The 23678-nt window shown below is 35.0% G+C and overlaps 1 protein-coding gene across 2 annotated transcripts in view; it reads right to left on the bottom strand.

The window, feature by feature from the left end:
• LOC126825420 (phosphatidylinositol 4-phosphate 3-kinase C2 domain-containing subunit alpha) overlaps positions 1–23678 on the bottom strand; it is a 684289-nt gene that overhangs the window by 237124 nt on the left and 423487 nt on the right. For both annotated transcript variants that reach the window (XR_008788423.1, XM_056101571.1), the window contains exons 21-22: positions 13814–13921; positions 3576–3668 (exon numbers count right to left, since the gene is read on the bottom strand). The gene's annotated coding sequence lies outside the window, so the exon portion shown is untranslated. The remainder of the gene's footprint in view (positions 1–3575; positions 3669–13813; positions 13922–23678) is intronic.

Genomic DNA, 23678 nt, shown 5'->3' with positions numbered 1-23678 from the left:
AGTGTCAATTATTATTCGATTTTCATAAAATTTTCACCATGTGATGCCTTATGCCATTTCTGATTTCATAAAACTAATTTAACATTTTCATTCTCACCGGAAGTAATGTCATTTTAGCAAAAACTGTATTTTTAGCCTTCAAAACAAATATTTTTTTGAAGTCCGTTATATTTAGTATTCGTTTAACATTATATTTCATTCCAATGGAAATATAGATTGGATCAATACGATCATAAATTTGTCAAAATATAGCTTCTAACATCTTCTCTTGCAAAGAAATAACCAATTTCGTCAGGATCACTTTTTAAGACTTTTCGCATTTTTATTACAGTTTATGGGTTCTAAATTATTTATTTATTGCCGGATTTGTATAAAACAAAAGATCATATATTCCTTGGTGCAAATTCTCAACTTGTTTCTACTTATAAAGTTTTCTGTCGGCACCGGAAGTGACGTAATTTTGCCTAAAATTTAAATTTTGACGGGTCGGGAGGTCTTTTCCTAAGGAAAAATCTTAATTTCTACAAATCTTATCAATGAAGATGAATGCTCCTACTACAGGCCCAAAATATGTCGGGCTTAGTTTTTTAGGGTTTTTTTTGTATCAGTTTTGTATTTGCGCCAGGTTGAAAAAAAGGAGTAAAAATCAGCTATTTACAACCCATTCATCGTCTTCATATTTTATTTCTACGCAACTTTCATAATTTTGTAGCATTAATCCATACGAGGACAATGTATGTCAAAATTAGATTGCAATATGCACAGTTGCCGAGAAATAGGCAATTTTGCATGCGTCACTTTTCACTATATTTTGCATGTAAAAGTGTCAATTATCGTTCGATTTTTGTTACCATGTGATGCCTCATGCTACCTTTGACTAGGTCAATCCAATTTAACATTTTCACTGTCACTGAAAATGACGACATTTGGGCAAAAACCCATACGACCATACAGATATCACAAAATGGTTTCTAACTTGTTCGGTTGCAGAGATATAGATGATATTCTAAAAGTCACTTTTCAAGGTTTTGGTCTATAAAAGTGTCAATTAATATTTGATTATCATAAAATTTTCACCATGTGAGGCCTTATGCCATTTATATTTTCATAGAATTAATGTAACATTTTTATTATCACCGGAAGTAATGTAATTTTGGCAAAAACTGTATTATTAGCCTTCAAATTGTTTTGAAGTGAGTTATATTTATCATTCGTTTAATATATGATATTTGATTCCAATTGACATATAGATTGGATCAATACAATCATATAGATGTCCAAAAATTGCTTCTAGCATCTTCCCTTGTCGAGAAATTTCCCATTAAAAAGTCAGCTAACTTAGCAGTAAGTTAGTAACAAATTTTGTAAGGATCACTTCTTTGACATATGTAACACATGGCAACAAATGTATAAATGAAATTGATATTGCTGGGTAACTGGCACCGGAAGTGACATAAGTTCAAGGGTAATGTGGCACCGGTGAAACCCGTCATTACTGCATCGCAGTTCTAGTTCTTCTTATTATTACCGCACTGCCATTGTGAGCTTGACTTATGACCATGTGTACAGATAGAAGACTAGGTTCTTTAGTTGTTATTTAAAAAAAGATACATTACCTGGCGTGTGATTTACCGATTTCCAATTCAGTAATTACCTGAGACGTGATTTACCGATTTTTGATGTATTTGTCAATAGTGGAATACTATTTTCTACGATAATGGGTAATAAATAATACTACGACCACGCTAAGGTGATCATCTATGGGTGTGCATTTTTTTATATTTACCTTTTTTATTCGTACTCCATATGTAAATAATCGTAATCAAAATGAACCGATCGGATAAACAGCTCGCAGGATATTAAAAGGTTCATCTAATAGTTCAACACCGTAGATAAATTAACCGTGTGTTGATTTTTTAACGTATCTCGGGAAAGTAAATGGCTTGTCTAATAAGTAAAGGCCATAGATAAGTAAACAATGTGTTGACTTTTCAACGCATCTTGGAAATGTAAACGGCTTGTCTAATAAGTAAACGCCGTAGATAAGTGAACGGGTCTTCCATTTATAAACGCCTCTCGGAGAAACTAAACCGGTTACCATTAAACTAAGCCATAGTACTAACTAAACCATTTTTGTAATTCTTAAACGATTTTTATCAATTAGCGAACAATATTTTGAAAGAGAGAGAGAGAGAAATGGGGTTTAACGCCCACTCGACACAAACACGGTCACTTCGGGACTAACATATGGTTTAATTTTATTTCAATAATTCGCTTGCGCATAGGGTTCTTTAGCTGTGGGAGGAAACCGGAGGACCCAGAGAAAACCCACGAGTTTGAACAGGCGACCCTACTCCTTGTCACGTACAACCGGGGATTCGAAACCACGCCGTTGACTCAATGACAGGCCGTATGATACAGCACGCACGTGCTAACCATTCAGCCATCCAACCCCCCACGATGTTTTGAAAGTAAACTATATGCATACTTTCCAGCACCAAAAGCATATTACAAGTAATAACCCATGAAGTAATTATCAGAAAACATTAGAATTTGTTTCGATTGTTTGGCTCATGACCTTAAACAATTTATATTAACTTTAGCCTCTAGAGTGAATGAAATGGAGTTTTAGCTTCTAGAGTGTCCACATATCTGTAAAAGTGATCAAGGGCCTTAACTCTGGTAGTAATTATTGGAAATTGTTGAAAATGAATAGGATGCTTTGTCTCATGACCTTTTAAAAACACTGTGTGTAAGTTTAAAGTCAATCAGATATTAACTTTAGCCTCAAGAGCTTCAACAAAATTTTTCAAAGAGGTCAAGGGCTATAACTCAGGCAGCAATTATCGAACATAGTTGAAAATCAATGGGCTTCTTCGTCATATGACCTTAAACAGTGCATATAAATTTAAAGTCAATTGAATATTAACTTTAGCCTCTAGAGTGTCCACAAGATATTTCAGAGCGATCAAGGGCCATAACTCTGGCAGTAATTATCGGAAATCGTTGAAAATCAATAGGCTCCTTCGTTTCATGACCTTAAACACTGTATAAATTTAAAGTCAATTGGATATTAACTTTAGCCTCTATAGTGTCAACACAATATTTCAAAGTGTTCAAGGGCCATAACGCTAGTAGTATTTATCGGAAATCACTGAAAATCAATAGGATTCTTTGTTTCATGACCTTAAATACTGTGGATAAATTTAAAGTCAATCGAATATTAACTTTAACCCCTAGAGCATCCACAAGATTTTCCAAAGTGATCAAGGTCCATAACTGTGGCAGTAATTATTAGAAATCACTGCAATTCAAAAGCCTCCTTGTCTCATGACCTTAAACACTGTGTATAAATTTAAAATCAATCGGATATTAACTTTTGCTTTTGGAAGCGGGATTGCCGAGCCAACAGACGGACGGGGGCGACGACAATACAAGATTCTTTTATAAATGACTTTTTTTAAGGAGTCATGTAGGAATAGAATCTGGGTTGCACAACTTTGTAGTGTTATATGAATATATAGTTTTTTTGTTAGCAAAGTTATAAGGTATAATGTAGATCAGAGATTAATTACCTTATACATGGCATAAACTGGATCAGCTTTTGAGTTGGAATTTTTGAACATAAGTTTTAGAGGAAAGGCGTTGGATGAAAAATATGAACAGGACTGAAACATAAAATCCATAGTATCTATATAGTATCTAAACATTCTGAATAAGTTCTGGACATCACTTTTGACTCTGAATAAGTTTTGAATCTACTGTGGGAACACTGAGAAGTAGTAAGAGTGAGATTTGTACGTCTAGGGCACAGATATCTCCTGATTTGGTAAATTTCTATGAATATCGGTAAAATTCTAATTATCGCAACAAATCTAATATGAAGAGGCTAAAATCTGTAGGTAGGGTGTGTTAATTAACAGGGGTGAGAAATTGACTGAGTGGTGATATAATTATCGCTAGGGGTGAAAATCTCGGCGACGGTGCGTTTTCTGTACCGGTGTGTTAATTAACGAACGGGTTAAAAACGACTGACACGGTGTGTATTCTTCTTTTGGTGAGTTTTCTCGAAAGCGTGTTATAACTGCACCAAAGGTGTTTTATCAAGGACCAACAGGCTTTATCTGACGCGTAGGTGTTAAATCCAATTTACCGTGCGATTTCTTGTTCGACAGTGTTTTACGCAGATCGGTCTTTGTTAAGTGTAGGTCTTTATACATGGATTTATACGTCCTGTAGTTACATTTGTTCGTTCTTATACGTATTTCATTTCTTGGTGAATACTACGTGTTTTATACATCGAACCATAGTCGGGCTGCAATTATTTATATATTTGTCTTTTTTGTGGGTTTAATTTGTTTATATATTATCGTGCGTACCACTGAAGTATAAATGCACGTTATTTACCGATAACCGGACCAGCCTCCATTGATATCAGACTAACGAATCTGTTTCAAAAAGCAAGTTTATAAATATAAAATCGAGCAATTGATGAAAAACTATTGGTTTTGTCATGTCTATATTTACCACACGTGGGCGTTTTATTGCATAAATGTAATTATTCTTACCTGGGTTGTAAAAAGGACTATCCAAGAAAAATTTAATTTCCACATATATAACAAATGATAATTCACATATCAAATAACACTAATGCAAATAGGGACATGCGCCGGCGTTGATATTGTCCATTGACCTTTGACTTAATATGGAAATAGAGGCTTTACAAGAACAGCTAAATTTAAACACTTGTTAATATTTCTATTGTTTACGATTGTATGAAATAGCTTTATTATTTTTCTCCCGGTACTAATAAACTACGGGTCGAGTGGATCCAATTTTTATTATGTGATTTATCAACGTGATGACAGATCGAGAGCACGGGCTCCATGTGTCTATTTATAAAAGCATGCAATCACCTTTGGAGTTGGCTTCCAGTCTAAAACGACTTTAAAATCTCTTTTGTTATTTCGGTCGCTTTATTTGAAAAGATTTTCATAATATGCCGTAGTAATTTGTGATTTTGTTTTTATTGTTAATTCTGTTTAATTGTGAACATTTCGAAATCTAAATATTTAATATTTATTCTTGGATATGGGTTTAGAATAGTGTTATAGCATGATTTATTGTTAAAGATCTGTTAATTCTGAAACAACAATTTATTGCTGTAGTGATCAATTTCAACATTTTCACTATACATGTATTCTAAAGTCATAGTTTTAAACTTAAATAGCTTCATTTACAATATTTCTGGCCATATATTATGCTAAATTGAGTCCACAAGATTTTTCAAAGTGATCAAGGGCCATAACTTTGGCAGTAATTATCAGAAATCTTTGAAAATCAATAGGATTCTTCGCCTTGTGACCTCAAACACTGTATAAATTTAAAGTCAATCAGATATTAACTTTAGCCTTTAGAGCATCCACAAGGTTTTTTGAAGTGATCAGAGGCCATAACTCTGGCAGTAATTATCGAAAATCACTGAAAATGAATAGACTTCTTTGTCTCATGACCTTAAACACTGTGTATAAATTTTAAGTCAATCGGATATTAACTTTAGACTCTAGAGCGTCCACAAGATTTTTTGAAGTGATCAAGGGCCATAACTCTGGCAGTAATTATCGTAAATTGCTGAAAATCAATAGGATTCTTCGTCTCATGATCTTAAGGGCAAGGTAAAGTGACACCATTTTGTCACAACACCTGAAAAGATGAAAAATTTATTTCAAAAACCAGAATAGTGGCCCTTGGATACAAAAGTCTAAAATAAAAAACATTACTCACAGACCATTTTTTTACTACCACTGACCCTTTAAACAGATCTTGTGATCACTGAGGCGTAAATTTATGGTGAAAATATTGCAAAATGTCCAACAAACGCGGTTACACCTACAAGAATTATTTGAACTTTCTGACGTTACTTATCACATTCAACTATTGTCCCATGGTGTGTACAACAACCGTCGAGACTCCAGTCATTGTTTTTTGAGGCGCGCGATCGCTCTCGAGCGCCTGTCGCGCACCCGAATGTCGACTGAGGGGAGGTTTTTCTCCCTCGCCTTAAAATTGAAAATCGCTCTCCATATCTGTAAATCATGGACATGTATTTGTTTTTTTTTTCAAAAGAGTGTGAAAGACTCACATTCCGAGCGCCACCATGCTGTCATTGTGAAGATTTATTTGGTGTATTCGATTAGTATAATGTGATCGCACAAGGTAATAAAATTCCGATGAATATGTTGCTAAAAATAGATGGCGCCTGTGCACCATTGGTTAATTTAACTGAAATGAAAAGTAGGACTCTCACGAGACGTGAGAAATTACGAGAGATGGCACGTGAAAATTTCTAATGAGAATAATTCTGGAAGAAATAGATTATATTTTGATGGAATTTTCAGTCGTTTATGATTATATTTTGAATAGGGGTTATGTTTTTAAACAAAATTTATACAAGCTATATATATACTATTCAAAAAAAGTAGGGGATATTTGATTTTTAAGTGTTATTAAAGTCACCTAATGAAACTGACGAAGAAACAAATGACAAAATGAAATGAAGTTCACATTCATCGATTTATTCCAAATGATCGTTAGACTAAGTAAGGCACAGACTGACCATTATAAGGGTAAAATGATACCCGGGGTCAAACAGCAAAGTTACCACAGCATCACAACCAAGTCAGTAACGGGTAAATCCTCCTCTGTTTGCCAAACAAGCATTGATCCGACGTGGCATACACCTAATGAGACGTCTAAGGTCATTTTGGTCCAGATTGTCCCATTCCTGTTGCAACGCAGCAGCAAGTTCTTGGACATTGGCAGGACGTTGTTGACGTTGACGTAACCTCTGTCCAAGCATGTCCCAGACATGCTCGATGAGGGAGAGGTCGGGACTCAGTGCTGGCCAAGGTAATGTGGTGATGTTCTGTTGTTGAAGGTAACCTGTAACGATCCTGGCCCTGTGACATCTTGCGTTGTCATCCTGGAAGATGAAACGGCGGCCATGACGTCGTGCGAACGGCACAACATGGACTGCCAAGATGTTGTCCCGGTAGTACTGGCCTGTAACACGCCCTGCAACAACATGTAAAGCCGTTCTTCCAGCAACAGTGATGCCTCCCCACACCATAACAGAACCACCCCCAAATCGATCATGTCTGATGACGTTAACGTCTTGGAAGCGCTCGTTTCGACGACGCCACACCCTCCTACGTCTGTTCAAAAAATCAACAGTGAACCTTGACTCATCTGAAAACATCACATTGCTCCAGCGTCGATTATCCCAGTGTTGACGATCCCTACACCAACGACGTCTTGCCTGAATGTGATGATCTCTCAAACAAGGGATCACGCGAGGACGTCGGGCGCGAAGGTGACCCCTATGCAGTCGATTCCGAATCGTCTGGCCACTCACTCTCACACCAGTGTCTGTTTGAAGACGAGCGCTGATCTGATTTGCTGTGATGACACGATTTCTCAAGGCCAAGGTACGGATAAATCGATCCTGGGCTTGAGTTGTCGCCCTTGGTCAACCTGAGCGTGGTCTGTCCTGTACAGATTGTGTATCACGGTATCTGGACCATAGCCTGCTTATGACAGACTGAGAAACATTCATCGTCCGCGCCACAACCGCCTGTGTTGTGCCGATCTGTAGCATGCCAAGGGCACGTAACCTTTCATTTTGGGTAAGCCGACGCATATCAAAATTTGTTTTCTGGTCACTAAAACAATTAAACTGATGTTTCCACCCTGGAATTCAATGCCACAATGACTGTAACATTCAAAGTCAGAGTCGTGCAAATCTTGGGTTGGACCCCCATGATGATCCCAAGCATCACCTGCATTCCATGCGGTAGCTATTGGTGCGTTTGGGCGTCACATGTAACTGGAAATGTTTCTTCTGTTAGGTTCTATAGTGACTTTTTTCGTAGTCATTTGCATATTTTAGTATTATGCCCCCAAAATCAAATATCCCCTACTTTTTTTGAATAGTATATTTAGAAATGTCGACAAGTATTTCTATTGGAATACCGTATGTACTGTAGTTATGGACGCCAGTAGAAGTTTGACTTGACCGTACGACTATGAGTGCTATTATTTAGCAGACGATGTTTATTATCATTTATATAAATGAGTTTTTGGCTCAAGTTTATAATTTGCTGTAATAAGTGTCATATTATGTGGCATACTATTTGACACATATCAGTAAGAATATGTTGCTTGTATTACAATTTGTTGGTGATGTGTAACTTATGGAATTTAAATTGGCTTTGCCGCACTATTGCTATTCGCTGCAGAATTTCTAGAAGGTGTAATTCGGTCTCCAAATGTCAACAATTAAGAAATTTGGCAAAAAACTTTATTTCGTGAATATTTTGAGAGAAATGTTTTTTAAGGAGAAAATTTGAAAGGTACTGTGGCATTATGTAGCATCGATGTCATTTGTGATCGGATAGCCGATCTCTGGAGATATGTTTTTTTTTTAAAAAGATGGGACGAACTGTCAGAAAAGTTGGTTCATGTGGTTTCGTCGTTAAGTGATCTCAAGTTCGTTGAATAAATTTTATTTTCATGTTGGTAAGTACACACTGCATTCTTGCATTGCAACTTATGTTGTGGTGGTATCAATTTGGAAAAAAAATAGTTTTTAATTGCTTATCCTGTATTTTGTTTGGGACTACGGAACGCCACAGGTAGCACATGCCAAAGACGACAGTCTTCAATTTATTTGCCTAATCATTTGGGCTTTTTGAAATTAAAACTTTGCCAAAATGCATTATTATTAACTTGAAAATTAATTGTTGGATATTTTCAATTTCTTCTGGTGATAAATTTTATGGGTTTATATATAAGTTAAAATTATCAAGTTTTAGCCTAGGCCTATATTATTAAATTATTTTTTGTGTCTTACTTTATTTAAGACATGGTTTGTTGGGTTTTTCATTTTTAAAATTATTATATAATAATTATACTATTGTAATTATGTGTCTTTTATTTAGGATTTGTTTCATATAAACTTTTCACTGATATACCTTGTAATTTTTATTCTTATTTTACAGAATTGGACAAGATAATCTACACAGATTATGGTGGCCCTGTTGCTTTAAAGTTATAGGAGGTAAATCGCTAATATTTGAGACAAATTGACACAAATGGGTAGCAAAGCATATAATAATGTAACTGATTTACATTCTCAATCGTTTCGGTTTTTACTCAAATTTCAATTCAATTATGTTCGGCGAAATATGTCAGAAGTCTCAATTGAATGACAATCTCTAGCGTCTGGTTATTCCAGTCTACAATAATAGTATTTATTGTGCATACTCACCAGATAAGAATAGGGCATCACCGCTTAACATGACTTGTGGAATATGTCTAGCCTCGTTCTTCGAATACCTCATTACAAAAGGTCCTAAAACGCATTATGGTACACGATACGTGTACCAATGGTAAAATGATTATTTTGTCTTAAATATCGGATATCAGAAGCCCATTTTTTCCCGGTAAGATCACAACATCAATGTTGATTTAAACTGACAAATAATTTGTATTTTCAAGGTGGAAGACTTTGGATGATATTGAGTTAGACTTGTGTAATTTGACAGATAAACAAGGAAAACTATGATTTCTATGGAATTTAAAGCAGCATTAAAAATTATGATGCATTTATGATAAAAAAAACTTTAAAATGGTACGTATTGTCAATTTATATGAAAAAACAACTCAAAAACATTAAACATTCCGAGTCAAATAAAATATGTGAATATGGTTAATGTATACAATGGTAGCTGTCTTTTTTTAAATCTAGCATACCAAAAGCAACCATTAAATACATGCCAATCAAAAACATTTCCTATCTAGACAGTTAAGTTTGCAAAGTGACAAGTGTTGGGCATGGGCAGGGTATGCCCAAAATATCACTATTAATATTACGCAAACCCTGTTGGCAAGTTTACAAATCTATGTAGGCCTTCTAGAAGACAGAAACATTGTACATATGTGAATGGATGTGATTCATGTATGTCAGCATCTAATTAACTAGAACATCTGATATCACTTCCCATTGGAAAGTTTGCAAATAATGCTGAATGTTTTACACATGTACATGTATATTGAGAATTTGTGTATGTGCTGGATTTAGAAAATGAATTGAAAAATACACCTTTACATTATTTATTTTTCATAAATATAGGCCAGGAACTGAAATGTGATTTAGGATTTGTTGACTTTAATATAATAACAGGTGGGTATAACAAATTGTGCACATTTAACACGTCCACATTTGATCACAAGGTCTGTCATTGAGTCCAGTGGCGTAGTTTCAGTTGTCCACTTGTATGTGACAGGCAGTCGGGTCGCCGGTCAAGCCTCAAGGGTTTTCTCCAGGTCTTTCCACTGCTAAAGACCCCTACACACTAGCGTATTATTGAAATAAATTTGAACCATGTGTTAGTCCCGAAATGACCTAGTTTGTGTCCAGAAGACATTAAACCTCTCTCTCTGTGTCTTTCCCTTTCACACAAATAATACATGTATAACTATAAACATGTAATAAGCCTTAGCAGACATACATACATTGTAATATAGCCCTGTATTCAAGTCATGAAAAATCCCTGCAAAAAGGCTGCTATTATTGTAATTAGATGTCATATCCGGAATATGAAGGCTATTTGTACAATGTGTACCTCATATCATAGGGGCAATATTGCTGTCCATTGTGCCACACCATACATCTGCAGTGAAAGTAGTGCATGAAACAAAATGGCCTTTTGTTTACAAAATATTTGAAAACTTTGAGGTCCTATAACTAATTTTTGATATTTTTTTTTCAGATTTCAAGTCTTGATGGTTGGAGTTTGATTATTTGAGCAACTTTTAGCCAGTTTAATTTTAATGTGTTCTTTTTTATAAAGCTTGTAGCTGCACAGTCCTGACTTAGGAATTTGCTTCATTATTTGGTAAATATTTTATTTCAAAGTCATTATTTTGGATTTCCATCCATTTTTTATTGTTCTGTATCATCTCAGGCACATGTAGATACCAACATATTTGCATTAAAGCTGGTGTAAATCCCTTTTTGAGAACCCCCCATTTCAGGTGTTGTGACAAAATGGTGTCACTTTACCTTGCCCTTAAGCACTGTGTATAAATTTAAAGTCAATAGGATATTAACTTTCGCCTCTAGAGAGTCCACAAGAGTTTTTTGAAGTGATCAAGGGCGATAACTCTGGCAGTAATTATCGGAAATCGCTGAAAATCAATAGGCTTCTTCGTCTCATGACCTTAAACACTGTATAAATTTAAAGTCAATCGGATATTAACTTTGGCCTCTAGAGCATCCACAAGATTTTTTGAAGTGATCAAGGGCCATAACTCTGGCAGTAATTATCGGAAATTGCTGAAAATCAATAGGCTTCTTCGTCTCATGACCTTAAACACTGTGAATAAATTTAAAGTCAATGGATATTAACTTTCGCCTCTAGAGCATCCACAAGATTTTTTTAAGTGATCAAGGGCCATAACTCTGGCAGTAATTATCGGAAATCGCTGAAAATCAATAGGCTTCTTCTTCTCATGACCTTAAACACTGTGTATAAATTTAAAGTCAATCGGATATTAACTTTGGCCTCTAGAGTGTCCACAAGATTTTTTGAAGTGGTCAAGGGCTATAACTCTGGCAGTAATTATCGGAAATCGCTTAAAATCAATAGGATTCTTCGTCTCATGACCTTAAACACTGTGTATAAATTTAAAGTCAATCAGATATTAACTTTGGCCTCTAGAGCATCCACAAGATTTTTTGAAGTGATCAAAGGCCATAACTCTGGCAGTAATTATCGGAAATCGCTGAAAATCAATAGGATTCTTCGTCTCATGGCCTTAAACACTGTATATAAATTTAAAGTCAATCGGATATTAACTTTAGCCTCTAGAGCATCCACAAGATTTTTTTAAGTGATCAAGGGCCATAATTCTGGCAGTAATTATCGAAAATCACTGAAAATCAATAGGCTTCTTCGTCTCATGACCTTAAACACTGTGTATAAATTTAAAGTCAATCGGATATTAACTTTGGCCTCTAGAGCATCCACAAGATTTTTTGAAGTGATCAAGGGCCATAATTCTGGCAGTAATTATCGGAAATTGCTGAAAATCAATAGGATTCTTCGTCTCATGACCTTAAACACTGTGAATAAATTTAAAGTCAATGGATATTAACTTTCGCCTCTAGAGCGTCCACAAGATTTTTTTAAGTGATCAAGGGCCATAACTCTGGCAGTAATTATCGGAAATCGCTGAAAATCAATAGGCTTCTTCGTCTCATGACCTTAAACACTGTGTATAAATTTAAAGTCAATCGGATATTAACTTTGGCCTCTAGAGTGTCCACAAGATTTTTTGAAGTGGTCAAGGGCTATAACTCTGGCAGTAATTATCGGAAATCGCTTAAAATCAATAGGATTCTTCGTCTCATGACCTTAAACACTGTGTATAAATTTAAAGTCAATCGGATATTAACTTTGGCCTCTAGAGCATCCACAAGATTTTTTGAAGTGATCAAAGGCCATAACTCTGGCAGTAATTATCGGAAATCGCTGAAAATCAATAGGATTCTTCGTCTCATGGCCTTAAACACTGTATATAAATTTAAAGTCAATCGGATATTAACTTTAGCCTCTAGAGCGTCCACAATTGCTTGTGGACGCCGGACCCACGGACAGACAGACAGACGGACGGGGGCGACGACAATATACGACCACATTTCAATGTGGGCGTATAAAACTAGTAAATATAGACATGGCGAAACCAATAGTTTTTCATCAATTGCTCGATTTTATATTTATAAACTTGCTTTTCGAAACAGATTCGTTAGTCTGATATCAATGGAGGCTGGTCTGGTTATCGGTAAATAATGTGCATTTATATTTCAGTGGTACGCACGATAATATATAAACAAATTAAACCCACAAAAAAGACAAATATATAAATAATTGCAGCCCGACTATGGTACGAAGTATAAAACACGTAGTATTCACCAAGAAATGAAATACGTATAAGAACGAACAAATGTAACTACAGGACGTATAAATCCATGTATAAAGACCTACACTTAACAAAGACCGATCTGCGTAAAACACTGTCGAACAAGAAATCGCACGGTAGATTGGATTTAACACCTACGCGTCAGATAAAGCCTGTTGGTCCTTGATAAAACACCTTTGGTGCAGTTATAACACTCTTTCGAGAAAACTCACCAAACAAAGAATACACACCGTGTCAGTCGTTTTTAACCCGTTCGTTAATCAACACACCGGTACAGAAAACGCACCGTCGCCTAGATTTTCACCCTAGCGATAATTATATCACCACTCAGTCAATTTCTCACCCCTGTTAATCAACACACTGTACCTACAGATTTTAGCCTCTTCGTATTAGATTTGTTGCGATAATTAGAATTTTACTGATATTGGTACAAATTTACTAAAAGGCGAGAAATCTATACTGTAAACGTACAAATCTCACCCTTACTACTTCTCAGTGTAGTGAAAGTGAAACAAGGGCCATAACTGTAGAAGTTGCTCAAATTCAATAGGATTCTTTTTTTACTAATTTAAACGACACGTATAAATTTCATACAGATTGACAGATAACTACCTACAGATTTTAGCCTCTTCATATTAGATTTACCGATATTCATAGAAATTTACCAAATCGGGAGATATCTATGCCCTAAACGTACAAATCTCACTCTTTCGACTTCTCAGCGGAATTATTCATCATGTTGTAAGAATAAAGATTTATAAATAAATACCCTGATGTCAATACCACAAACTTCAATGCTAGGATTATATGGCATAAGTAATCTCCCTCTTTCTTCAAACTTTTCATACAAAGCTTCCAGATCTCGTCGCAGTATACCCTAAAATAAGTAAGCTAACAGTGAGGCTGATGTCCCCCGCCGAAATTCCAAAATAAATAGATGACACATATTAATTAATCACACATTTATTTTTTTCAAAAGTATCGAGCAATCAAACTATACACTAAGTTTCATCACTCTCTATCAAATAGAATCAAGATTATCTTATCCCAAAGTATCGACCAATGAAATTGATTAGCTCTGCTAAGCTTAAGCTCGAAATGTTAATCATTGAACTCAGTCAAGACATTCACCTAATGAACATCTACATCAAGTTTAAACATTCTATCTCAATTAAAAGCAGAGTTGTTATGTTCCAAAGTCTTGACCATTCAAATTGCTTATCGCTCTGCTTACCCTGAGCAGAAAATTCTCACCATCAAACTTAGTCAAGGTAATGATATAATGAATCTATATTCAGAGTTTCATCGCTCTCACTTCATTATAACCAAAGTTATCGTGCCCCAAAGCATCAACCAATCAGATTGCTTATCTCTGTCAACCATAAGCAGACAATGTTCCCCATCATACTCCATCAAGGCATTCACCTAATGAATGCCTACACCTAGTTTGAACATTCTACCTCAATTAGAAGGAGAGTTATTCGTGTTCCAGAGTTTCGACCAATCAAATTGCTTATCGAACTTAGTCAAGGTATTGATGTAATGAAACTATACACCAAGTTTCATCACTCTCACTTAATTAGAACTGAAGTTATATCGTGTCCCAAAGCATCAACCAATCAAATTGCTTATCTCTGCTTACCCTAAACAGACCTATTGACCTAATAAACACCTACACCAAGTTTGAACATTGTAGCTCAATTAGAAGGAGAGTTATTGTGTTCCACTATGCACTCTGCCATTTTACGGTTTGCCGCTTTGAAACACGTGGAAATATGTTCTAGTGTATAGAAAATACAATAGATGGCACTTGCAGTTACCGTACTAATTTTAGCGAGGGCTTTACTGAGTACACGGTAATACTGGGTACGCGTATTTTAACGACATTTTATAATACCCGGTACTACCCGGTAGACGCAATGAAAGGGTTAATTCGAACTAAAGTTATCCTGTCCCAAAGCATCAACCAATCAAATTGCTTATTTCTGCTTACCTTTTCGCAGAAAATGCCCATCTTCAAATTCCAGTACGGCATTGACCTAATAAACACCTACACCAAGTTTGAACATTCTAGCTCAATTATTGTGTCCCAAAAAGTGTGACGGTCAGACAGAGAGACGGAGAGATAGACCAACCCATTTTAATAGTCCCCTGCTTTCTCGAAAGGCGGGGGACAAATATTATTATTATTATTAACATTTAAAGAGCGAGCCTATCTTTCACAAAATTCCATAATTTGGGTGTCTGCATGGTAAAAGATCGCTCTCCAAATGATAAAAGTCTTGCTGATTTATTTACAAGTAAAAAGATACGTTGCCAGGCAACGAAACATACGCCCACAGCAGCTAAATCGTCGGGCAGTCAACAAGAGTTGTCGCATATTTTTACTTTTTTCGGTAATGAAACATTTATAATATACTAAAATCTGATTAAGAGCAACAACTCAGAAAACCATTAGAATTTGTTTGGTTTTTATAAAGTTCTGCCCCATGCTAACGTTTTGTATACAAAACTTTTAATACTGTATCATGAATTTAGCTGTTCCAAGTCATAAAAATTCATTGAAAATCAATATACTTGTTCGTCTCAAGATCTTAAACTCTGTGTATCAATCTGCAGTCAATCGCATATTAACTTTGGCCTCTAGAGTGTCCACAAGATTTTTCAAACGGATCATTGGCCATAACTTTGGCAGTAATTATCAGAAATCTTTGAAAATCAATAGGATTCTTCGCCTCGTGACCTCAAACACTGTGTATAAATTTAAAGTCAATCAGATATTAACTTTAGCCTTTAGAGCATCCACAAGATTTTTTGAAGTGATCAAGGGCCATAACTCTGGCAGTAATTATCGGAAATTGCTGAAAATCAATAGGCTTCTTCGTCTCTTGACCTTAAACACTGTGTATAAATTTAAAGTCAATCGGATATTAACTTTCGCCTCTAGGGCGTCCACAAGATTTTTTGAAGTGGACGCCGGACCGACGGACGGGCGGACGGGGGCGACAACAATATACGACCACATTTCAATGTGGGCGTATAAAAATGATCAGAAGAAGAGCACAGAGTGCGACTCGGTGTGTACATTTCTAAAAGTGAAGATAAATAAGAAGGTGACATATCATTTATACATTTAAAAGTTAAAAGGAGGATTTTAAATTCAATTCTAAAAATAATCGGTAACCTATGGAGTTTCCGTAAAATAGGAGTAATATGATCATCATATTTACTTCCGGTGATGAGCCTTGCTGCTGAATAAATTCCTGGAGAGTCAAAAAAGCTCTCCTGAAATTGGAAAATCGCTCTCCTGAATCTCTTGAGGAGAGCTTTTTTAGCATTTGTGATAAGAAGAACAGGTATCTGAGGGATCTTAATCCATTTTGAAACCAAAGAGCCAGAATTAGGTCAAATGTGGTCACCGTAGCAAATAGGTTAATTAGGCCTATAAGCTACCATTAACTTTAATATAATTCTTAGTCATTTGTTATGGAGAATGTCATATTCTGATATGTTGAAGTGGGAAAAAAAAATAATATGAAGAACTAGAACTGTGATGCAGTTATGACGGGTTTCACTGGTGCCACGTTACCCTTGAACTTACTTCACTTCCGGTACCAATGAAACAGATTTCCACATAAGCATTGCACACCTGTTATAAAACAGGAGCAGAATCAACCAAATCGAGCTATATCAATTCCATTTATACATTTGGTACCATGTGTTACATATTTCAAAATAATGATCCTAAAAAAATTGATAACTAACTTACAGCTAAGTTAGCTGATGGGAAATGAAAATGCGAAAAAAAAAAACCAAACTTAAAAAGTGACCCAGACAAAATTGGTTATTTCTGAGCCACGGAAGAGATTAGAAGCAATTTTTTGATATCTATAGCATCATATTATATCATTCTATATGTTGGATGAAATATCATAATTTAGTAGGTATATTGAATAACACTCATTTGAAGAAGATAATTGTTTTGAAGGCTAAAAATACAGTTTTTGTCAAAATGTCACTTTCAGTAAAAAAAAAATTGTTTAAATTGGTTTTATAAAATCACAAAGGAAGGCATCAAATGGTGAAACTTTTATAAAAATCAAATAATAATAATTAACAATTTTATAAACCAAAAACCGTTAAAAGTGACTCACAGAAAATAGTAAACAAGCTAGAAACGATTTAGTGACATCTACATGATCATATCTTTGAAGGTTAAAAATACAGTTTTGGACAAAATGGCATCACTTCGGGTGTCAATTTTAAATTGTAATCAATTGGATATAATGCATATTTGCTTTAAGCATCAAATGGTGTCACTTTTATCAAAATCCAATAAGAATTGACTATTTCACAGGCAAAATAAAGTGATTCATGCAAAATTTGTGTTCTATCTTTATAATTATTCATATTTCCATTTGTCTACGATTGTCTTGTTGCCAACAAACAAATCCAACTCTGTCTTTGACACTGTTCTCATAAAGTTGAGGTACTGATCTTTATTTGGGAATTTAATTTTACTTTTACATTCATAGATGTAATATTTTGTAAGGAGGATGAGGTGATTTACAAATAACCATTCATGTTTGTCATTAAACATTTCTATATTATATACTCCTAGATGTATTGATTCTTGACAGATTATGGTGTTAATATTGTTTTTTGATAGGATTTCAGACAAATTGGTTATATTGTTTGTGTTCGTTAATTCTGTACCCATTTTCATACAAATGGCATTTTCAGAAACCCTGATTCTTTTCTCGGACGATATTTAAAATTTAGCAACTTCGTCGCTGACTTCTAGCGTTCGAAAAATGAAAAATGTTGTTTAAAAGACAATTTTTGTTATTTTTCAAAATTTTTTAATTTGACCTACATTTTTGGATACCTGAAGACCATCCGATTCCAGAAATATAAGTTTCATTCCGAGTTGTCGCCCTTTATTTTTCGATTTTTATCGAATTTTCTCCCCATTTCCCAACACCTATATTTTTGGGAAACGATAAATCGATATTTCTGAAAGTCCTGGAACATAAAGCTATATAGTCAGACCGCTGGATAAAGCAATTTCAACAACGGTCCGGAAACCGGAAGTAGTCGAAATAATGTCCAATATTTCGGAAAAAAAAAAAAAAAATGGGTGTTTTGGGGAAAAACTCTATTTCTCCGTCCAATATCAATGGATTAAACGAATTAAGCTCTGGTTGAGTGGCCCGAGGAATGGGCTGTCGTATGATGCCCAATTTATACGGATACTATGACCAAGCAGCAAAATATGACAAGCTGAAAATCAAGTATTTTCTGATTTGGAGCGTTTTTGGACGCCTGTATCTCGAAATCTTAACCGCAACTTTTTTTTTAACTTTCTCTATCGAGTGTCCATTCGATAGTCTTGTGAATTATGCCATCCAATAAGACTTTGAAATGTCTGGAATACGATAAAAAAGGGACTGAAAATCGAAAAAAGTCGAAAAATCGTGAAATTTTGCCAAATGCTCTATTACTTTATTATTTAAACAAATTTTTACAAAAAGATTACAGATTTGGATAGCTGACCTAATTACGATTTTAACGATGTATAATATGTATTGAGTTATTGAAATTTAATTTTCGATATTTTGACATTTTTGCATTTTTGGCACCTTTGAACATAGGATTTCTCAGGGTCATTTTATCTGATCAGATAATGTAATATATCATTACAGAGCCCTGCCTCTATTTAATTGCCCAAACTGGTTATTAAAAATATTCCGACAATAATCTCCATACCGGAAGTATTCAAAAAATGAATGAAAAAAAAAGGTTAAAAAATTGTCGCTCTTGCGAAAAGCTGGATTGGTCCAAAAGGGCCACAATCTTTGAAAAGAAGTCGAAAAATCGTTATATCTGTAAATCTGCTTTTAGTGGTATAAGGGAGGTAAAACTGTCCAATGGATCTTTCTGAAACTTCTGGTACAGGAAATTAAGTTCCCATACCACTTGTTAAATCTATTCCGATAATGATCCGTAAACAGGAAGTAGTCAAATAAATATTCGATATTTAAAAAAAAAAGACAGTAAAAAAAATCGGTGCTCTTGCAACAATCGGAATTTCACCGTCGGGTGTGACCAGATCAAAACATCTACAGTATCGTTGGGTAGCTCGATAAATGGGCTATTGTATGACACACTTCTTGTCTGATTCCTGAAAGCCGGTTCAGTGCTGCTTGCAGGTCTAGTTATTTATTATTATTATTTTTTTTTTCGCCAGAGCCTATTTCTCAGTGCCTGTAACAGATACCGATATGGTACCTAATTTTCTACCTGGAAACAATGTGATGGCTACTTGATAAACTATTTTTAAAACTTCTGCGCAGACCGGAAGTGGCCGTATTTCGTGCGGTGCATAAAAATTAAAAAACGGCCGTAGCTTCGTCAATTCTGTACCTATTTTCATACAAATGACATTTTCAGAAACCCTGAGTCTTTTCTCGGACAATAGTAGTTGAAAATTTCGAAATTTCGAAACTTCGTCGCTGACTTCTAGCGTTCGAAAAATGAAAAATTTTGTTTAAGAAACAATTTTTGTTATTTTTCAAAATTTTCAAATTTGACCTACATTTTTGGATACCTGAAGACCATCCGATTCCAGAAATATAATTTTCATTCCGAGTTATCGCCCTTTATTTTTCGATTTTTTTCGAATTTTCTGCCCATTGCCCAACCCTTATATTTTTGGGAAAGGATAAATCGATATTTCTGAAAGTCCTGGAACATAAAGCTATATAGTCAGACCGCTGGATAAAGCAATTTCAACAACGATCCGGAAACCGGAAGTAGTCGAAATAATGATAGATATTTCGAAAAAAAAAGCAAAAAATGGGTGTTTTGGGGAAAAACTCGATTTCTCCGTTCATTATAAATGGATTAAACGAATTAAGCTTTCGTTGAGTGGCCCGGGGAATGGACTGTCGAATGATGCCCAATTTATACGGATACTAAGACCAAGCAGCAAAATATGACAAGCTGAAAATCAAGTATTTTCTGATTTGGAGCGTTTTTGGACGCCTTTATCTCAAAAACTTAACCTACAATTTTTTTTTTACTTTCTGTATCGACAGTCCTTTCGGTAGTCTTGTGCATGAAAACATCCAATAAGTCTTTGAAATGTCTGGAATAGGATAAAAAAGGGACTGAAAATCGGAAAAAGTCGAAAAATCGTGAAATTTTGGAAAATGCTATATTATTTTATTATTTAATCAGATTTTTACGAAAAGGTTACACATTCAGATAGCTGACCTAATTACGATTCTAACGATGTATAATATGTATTGAGTTATTGAAATTTAATTTTCGATATTTTGACATTTTTGAATTTTTGGCACTTTTGAACATAGGATTTCTCAGGGCCATTTTATCTGATCAGATAATGTAATATATCATTACAGAGCCCTGTGGCTATCTAATTGTCCAAATTGGTTATTAAAACTACCCCGACAATAATCTCCATACCGGACGTATTCAAAAAATGAAGAAAAAGGTTAAAAAAATTAGCGCTCGTGCGAAAAACTTGATTTCTCCATCAGATCTAAGCGGACCTAAAGAACTAAAGTGTCGCTGGATAGCCCTATTAATGGACTATCATATGACATCTGAATGATAATATTTAGATGGCTAGAAAATAAATTATGGTACGCCGAATATCTAGTATTTTCCGTTTTGGAGCATTTTGAGAGGCCTTTTTCTCAAACACAACAACTACGTTTTTTCTGAAACTTTTTTTATTCTATTATTCTTTGATTTGGAAACAGCTCAATGGGTGTTTCTGAAACTTCTGGTACAGAAAGTTAACTATCCAAACAACATGTTAAAACTATCACAACAATGATCCAAAAACCGAAAGTACTCGAAAAAATATTCGATATTTTGAATAAAAAACCTTAAAAAGTAAAAAATAGTGATCTTGCGAAAAACGTGATTACAACGCCATATTTCAACAAATCAAAACAACTAAAGTGTCATTGGATAGCCCGAACAATGGGCGATCTTATGACATCTCAATGGTAAAAAAATCGCTGGTTAGGTAATATATTATGAGATGCTGAAAATCTAGTATTTTCCTTTTTGGAGCCTATTCAGACGTTTTTATCTCGAAAATTACTCTTATTTCCTTTCTTAAACTTCTGTTACTTAGAGTCCTAACGCTGGTCTGGGGTGTGAATCCAAATTTAAAAGCCTCAATATAGTATAAATGGTCCAAAAGGGCCACAATCTTTGAAAAAAGTCGAAAAATCGTTATATCTGTAAATCTGCTTCTAGTGGTATAAGGGAGGTAAAACTGTCCAATGGATCTTTCTGAAACTTCTAGTACAGAAAGTTAAGTTCCCATACCACTTGTTAAATCTATTCCGATAATGATCCGTAAACAGGAAGTAGTCAAAAAAAATATTCGATATTTAAAAAAAAAAGACAGTAAAAAAATCGGTGCTCTTGCAACAATCGGGATTTCACCGTCGGGTGTGACCGGATCAAAACATCTAAAGTATCGTTTGGTAGCTCGATTAATGGGCTATAGTATGACACACTTCCTGTCTGATTCCTGAAAGCCGGTTCAGTGCTGCCTGCAGGTGTAAAAATAAGCTATTTACAATCCATCCACCGTCTTCATATCTCAAAATATTTCAACGTAACTTTCATAACCTCGTAGCAATAACCCATACAAAGAAAATGTATGTCAAAATTAGTTTGTAATATCAGCAGTTGCCGAGAAATGAGTCACATTTCGTGTTATTTTGCCTGTACAAGAATCAATTATTATTCAATTTTCAATTTTCTTTCACCATTTGATGCCAAATGCCACGTTTGACTAGATTAAACGATTTTAACACCTTTACTGTCACCGGAAGTGACGTCATTTAGGCAAAAACTGAATTTTAGCCTTCAAAACCGATATTTTATTCAAATGAGTCGTATATGTTATTTGTTGAAAAGTATGATATTTTATTTCAATCAACAAATAGAATGAACCCATACGACCATACAGATACCACAAAATAGGTTCTAACTTGTAAGGTTGCAGAGAAATAGATGATTTTCTACAAGTCACTTTTCAAGGTTTTTGGTCTATAACAGTGTCAATTATTATTCGATTTTCATAAAATTTTCACCCTGTGATGCCTTATGCCATTTCTGATTTCTTAAAACTAATTTAACATTTTCATTCTCACCGGAAGTAATCTTTGGGTTATAAACTTACATTTCAAGTTTCAACAAAATCGGATAGAAATTGTGACCTCTATAGGGTCCACAACCTTGATATACCATATTTTTACGCTATTTAAGAACGAAGGGCGGCCATTTGTCTGTCAGTTTTGGGCCGATTTTCACGATATTCGAACTCAGTCGTCCTTAGGGTGTAACAGTGATATAATAATATGTTTTTTTAAATAGGATAAAAATTATGACCTCTATAGGGTAAACAATCTAAAAATGCAATTTTTCGTACAATCAGGGGCCATAATTTAGGAAGTTACGTTCCGATATGCGCGAATATCGAAAGGAACCGAGATCTTTGGGTTATAAACTTACATTTCTAGTTTCATCAAAATAGGATTAAAATTGTGACCTCTATAGGGGCCACAACCTTGATATACCATATTTTAATGCTATTTGAGAACGAAGGGCGGCCATTTTGTCTGTCAGTTTTGGGTCGATTTCACGAAATTCGAACTCAGCCATCCTTAGGGTGTAACGGTGATACAATAATACGTTTTTTTTTAAAATCGGATAAAAATTATGACCTCTATAGGCTCCACAAGCTAAAAACGTGATTTTTCGTACAATCAGGGGCCATAATTCAGGAAGTTACGGTCCGATATGCGCGAATATAGAAAGGAATCGAGATCTTTGGGTTATAAACTTACATTTCAAGTTTCAACAAAATCGGATAAAAATTGTGACCTCTATAGGGTCCACAACCTTGATATACCATATTTTTACGCTATTTGAGAACAAACGTCGGCCATTTTGTCTGTCAGTTTTGGACCGATTTTCACAAAATCCGAACTCAGTCATGCTTAGGGTGTAACAGTGATATAATAATAAGGTTTTTTAAATTGGATAAAAATTATGACCTCTATAATCGAAAGGAACCGAGATCTTTGGGTTATAAGCATACATTTCAAGTTTAAACCAAATCGGATAAAAATTGTGACCTCTACAGTGTTCACAAGCTAATAGCGTGATTTTTCGTGCAATCAGGGGCCATAATCCATGAAGTTACGGTCCGATACATGCCAATATCGAAAGGAACTGAGATCTTAGGGTGATAAACCTATATTTCAAGTTTCATTGAAATCGGATAAAAATTGTGACCTGTAGACTGTTCACAAACAATTGTGGACGGACGGATGGATGGACGGACCGGGGCGACCACAATATATGTCCACATGAAAATGTGGGCGTCTTAAAAACTGTAATTTTAGCCTTCAAAACAAATATTTTTTTGAAGTGAGTTATATTTAGTATTCGTTTAACATTATATTTCATTCCAATGGAAATATAGATTGGATCAATACGATCATAAATATGTCAAAAAATAGCTTCTAGCATCCTCTCTTGCAAAGAAATAACCAATTTCATCAGGATCACTTTTT

Source organism: Patella vulgata, chromosome 6, assembly GCF_932274485.2.
Source record: "Patella vulgata chromosome 6, xgPatVulg1.2, whole genome shotgun sequence".
Taxonomy (NCBI): domain Eukaryota; kingdom Metazoa; phylum Mollusca; class Gastropoda; family Patellidae; genus Patella; species Patella vulgata.
Note: the sequence above shows the minus strand (reverse complement) of the source record. Positions and strands in the feature narration are given on the sequence as shown.